Here is a 5,324-nt window from a genome sequence, read left to right as displayed (position 1 = left end):
AGGAGTTAGAAGGGAGTTTTCTCAAAGAATCACTACCGCATCTAATAATTCACTTCTCTTTGCATCCACCTCTAATTTATCATTTATTATTATGGTGGATTGTCCAAGTTCCTATCCAAAGCAATCCTTGCACAAGATCTAATACTCTTCGTTGTTTTTAAATGCAACACCCCATTGATTTTCCTGTCTCTCCTGCATCAGGAGTTTTTTTTTCCCTGCTTCCTGGATCAATCTGATCAGTGTACAAACGTGCTTTGACATCTTCCCTTACAAAAGCCCACCTTGGGGGGAGGGGTTATCACTTTGCAAGGGGTATAAATGATAAACGTCGAACTAATACATTGTTTTGTACACCTGAACTGAAAAAAAAAAAAAGTCCACCTCCAGCACTGTCCTGTTTCTCCATTCCCTACACATTCTTTCTTGAAAGATCAAGTGTTTCTCCCTGTCGTTCCACAGGAACTGACTGCCCTTTTTACTATGTTCATTGGTCAATTCTCAGTCGACACCTCATTTGACTTAGCAGCATTTGAAATAGTAGTTCAGTCTTTTCTCCTCAAAGTTTTTGTCTTAGTTAACATCCCCCTGGTTGAACTTCTAATTCACTGGTGCTTTTCTTTCTCATTTGCTGGGTGCTCCTAATTGTCAACCTTGGAGTGACCACTACACTTCCCTTATTCTACATTATGGATCAAGGAAAGTGAAATATAAAATAAAAATGGAGTTATTATGGTCAATCGTGAAAACATATAGACTTAAAAAAACATGGTATCATTGGAAAGGAAAACAAATCAACTCAAACCCGTTTTTAATAGTTAATCAATTACTAACTATATTATTGTAACTGATTTTCTGATGTTCCTGGAATTAAAAGTTAGAGTTAAGTACTTACAATTGATATTGCTTGTTTAATATATTTAACTGGAGGCTACTTTATGTCTTCTGGGGTTTAATCTAAACATATTCATGGAATACAATTCAGAGACTATAACATTTACACAATATGTACATCAATATATCCGTGTCTATATTACTTTATTGTCCACATTTTTATGTCAGAATTAAACATAGTAGCTTGAGAAAATATTTCAGGAGTGCAGGAGTGTTTAAATATGATTTCAACACCTCACAAAGCATATAGTAAGTTAAACTAAAATATTTGTTAATATAATTAAACACCCTCAAAGTAAGGTCTCTATTTTAGCCATGATTTGGGTTGGCTGTATTTGAGTTTATCTAATTAGGTATTTATATAAATAAAATGTGAGATAATTTAAAATATATTTGGGAAAAATAAACTTGTTTTTCCCTAGAATTATCTCTTAAATATATACTCATTAAAGAGGACAACTGTGAAATCTAAAGAACATGATCAATAGTCACAGATTAAACGTGATGTGGAAGACTAAGAGATCATATGCAGACCTAAGTGTCAATATTATATATGTACTTACGTGTCAAAATATGTGTAAATAATATAGGCATTATTTATTAAGAAAAGCTAACCTTGTATTAGTTTGTACTGCATTTATATTAATGCCATTTATTTGGTTTCAATTCAACTAAATTTTGACTAATGCCTTTCCCATGAGTTTCTAATAAGCCAGTTCTCCCCTATACTCAATCTGTATGACTAAATTTTTGTAAATTAAATTCATAAGCTTTACCCCATTAAGATTATTCCTCCTTACTCTATATTAATTAAATACTGAATAATTTTATTTTTATATTATCACCTACAATAACAGTAAAATGGTTTAATAAGGAATTGTCAAAAAAAGGCCACCAGTGAATACAAGCAAAGTTTGTCCAGATTAACACTTTAATCGAATCTGTTCAAAGATTCCAGTCTAGTTAGTTGTACAGTCTTCTAGTATGGGGTTTTCATTTCTATATGTAAGCTACACTATACTCAGTAACTCTATCTAAAGTGAAACAGATTAGTGTGATATAACTTGTTTTTTAATAAACAAATAATGGCTTATCTATAGTCTTTTTAAAAGTAATCATATACGATTTATACATTTATTCAGTAATTTATTCACTCAACAAAAATACTTACCACCTATTATCGTGTGAAACTGCTCTAGATAGAAATGAGGTTCTCCTATACTTTATCTTTTAAAGTGCGAGTGGCAGATAAAAATACTTTACCCCAAATAATCACACTCTCAATTGTTTTTAAATTGAATCTTAATATTTATTTGTCTAAATTTATTGATTTATAGGCTTTCTTTCTCCTGGCACCATATTTCTTACTATGAAATAAACTCCTCAATTTTCTACATTATTCTTAACTCTTGATTACCTATATTAGTTTCACATTTCTCCAACCAGGAAAGCCATGGATTGTTTTTAATATAGTAAGTATGTAGGTCTTTAATTAAAAATATATATTATTTGTTGTTTTTAATGAATTATTGTTCAGCTTAATGAAAGAAGTACACTAGCGGTGATTGATGAAAGAGTAGATATAGGAATAAAGCACCAGAATATCTCTCTCTCTCTCTCTCTCTCTCTCTCTCCTTCGGTATTTCAAATGTAAAAATATGCATTAAAGAAAAAAATGGTTTCATGTCTTTCTGTATATTCCGTGTAATTTTGACAATCAGTGATCTGTTTAGCAAAATGTACCTTGTCTGGACTAATGGCATGATAATAGTTTTTTATTTGTTTATTTATTTATTTTTTTTAATTGAACATGAAAGGGTTTGTTGTGACCATCAATACTCACTTGATTCATTAGACTGATAAACTATTGACAGGTTTCACAACTGTGAACTAAAGCTAGAAGTTTTAGACAGATATATGACTCATCTCTTCAGTTGGATCTACTCTGAAAGTGAATTCTGGAAACACCTGCATTCCTAAAGAGATTTCCCAGTGCAAAGAAGTTTAACTGCAATTTCTGGGTGTTTCTAAATTGGGCTATACCTGACTGAGGACTAGAGAATGATCTTTAAAACACTTCTACTAAAATTATTCCAAAACCCCAGGGCTACATTTCTAAAGGAATTGGATTGTATTTCAGAACAAAATACATGATTTCCCTTCATGAGTTTTGAAACCTGCAGCTACTGCAGTTCAATTTGTGTATTTGCTTTCATTTTTATTCAGAAAACTAGATGCCAGTCATCGCCTTTGCACGGTAGCCTCTAAGTACACATTTAACATATGATTATCCTCTCTTGTAAATTTTGCTGATGATACTTGTTTAGTTTTGCTTCCTATTGCAAAGTAGGTTGGCCTGGCATACTCTCTACTGAAATAAATACATAGCATAGTATATAAAGCTGGAAACTGCCAGATGAGCATCTTAACTCAGATATAAGTGCTGGAGAAGCTGGAAGGGAAGTAGAACTTGATGTGATAGACCTGAGCAATGACACAGCTGTCAGAAAAGCCAAATGTGCGAAGGGAGAGAATGATCCAGAACATTTGGGGTATGAAAGAAAAAAATTACACAATGTCACGAGAAGAATGGTTAGAAATGAAGAAATGAGGGCTATTTTATGAGGAGAATGTGTTGCTAAAGAATGAAAATATCTATTGTCTAAAATTTTATAACAATGGTAAATAGATTTTTTCTAGCGTCATGAAATTAGAAGCAGCTGCTGTTACGGGTAATAACTCCTGACCCTAGTATGTCAAATAGATTTTCCAGGTACTGAAATTATTGTTGTCATGGAGAACTGCAACTGTCCAAGAATGAAAGGAACATTTTTGTATGTGTAACAACAGTTTAAATTGCTGCTTTTTAATGTTACTGTTGCCAAAGACAATAGCTTATGTCTGGATGGTAAAGTTTGCTCAGCAGCCAAAAAATTTTCAATATATAGGAAAAAATTGTCTGGTCAATAATCTCAACTTGGGTCATTGTTTTTAAACAACCTGTTGTTCCAAATGTTTCAAAATAACATGAGTTTATTTCAATTATGTAAACTGGAGTATTTATTACCATTATATAACTGTACAAATGTATAATTAGAAGTAGACAGTTTATCAAATGAAATTGCTTTGATTAGTTAAATATAATTAGTATTTTTTAAATAACATAAAAGATACTGAGTTTAGAAGGATACAATTGAGTTCATGATAAAATGGTTAAATTTTATTGCTTATAAAAGGAAATTAAATTTAGGAGAATGTTCTATTAATGTTGATATTTATTATTCCTTATTGCCAAATATATTTCCTATAAAACAATGAAAGGAAAATTCACATAAGGGGATAGTTAATAATTTTTTATTATTATAATTGAAGATAGTGAGAAATTTGAAGATTATTGATAGCAGTAATGAATAAACACATCGATCCAGTTCGTTATTCCTAGTTCATCTATTCAATATAAATATATTGAGCACCTAGCATATGTCACTGGCAGATATGGCATTGAAAAAAATCTGACAAAAATCTCTGCCCTCAGAGATTTTACATAATATTATTACATATTAATTACATTTAATTAGTTACATATTACATTAAAAAATAATAGCATGAATTATTTGGCTTTAGATGATAAGATCTATGAAAATGACTATTGGAAAATGTCCACAACCACAAACTATTTTACATCTTGGTAGTGGCAGTGGTTATATGAATGTATATACTTTTTACAAGGCATAAAAATGTACAGTTAAATTTTACAATTAAACTGATCAATTCAAACCTTAGAATTAAAATTAAACTTACTGTGCATAAATTATATCTTGATGAAATGTAATTTGCATACTATAGCAATTGCTTACATATACATTCCTAAATTTCAAAAGTGTATACAGTATTTTTGATGGAAGAAATAAAGAGACATACAGAGAAAAAGAATGAGAAGGCAGTATGGTCTAATGAATTCTGGGCATCGTAGGTCAAGGATTAGTATATTGTATTTTAGTAATATCATTTTGATTTAGAATAATGTTATTTCTTCTCTGCATGCCCTTCAGATCTCCAGGATGACATTCCTGAAATCACTAATAAATGGCATAAGAGAAGGCCTTCTATGAACTTTGGGTGATTTACATAAAAGTATCATTCTATTGACTTGCTATAGTGACATTTGCTTTTTTTGGAGCTTTCATTTTTAGGAATACTTTATAAAGAGACCCTTTTCTTATAAAGAAATGAAGAAAAAATAAAAATGTCTTCTGCTTATCTGACATTCATTAAGTTCTCAGCTTTGTCATTTAAGATTAACAAAAAAGCACACGTTCTACCTGTGATTAACGGAAGACTCGGTTTAAAAGAGAATTTATAGATGAAGCCTCTTAATGTAGCTATCTACGTCGGTGCCATAAATAAGAAGTGGTTGGATTGAGAGTATCAAG

The sequence above is a fragment of the Rhinolophus ferrumequinum genome, chromosome 2 (genome assembly GCF_004115265.2).
Source record: "Rhinolophus ferrumequinum isolate MPI-CBG mRhiFer1 chromosome 2, mRhiFer1_v1.p, whole genome shotgun sequence".
NCBI lineage: Eukaryota > Metazoa > Chordata > Mammalia > Chiroptera > Rhinolophidae > Rhinolophus > Rhinolophus ferrumequinum.
This window is presented reverse-complemented; position numbering follows the sequence as displayed.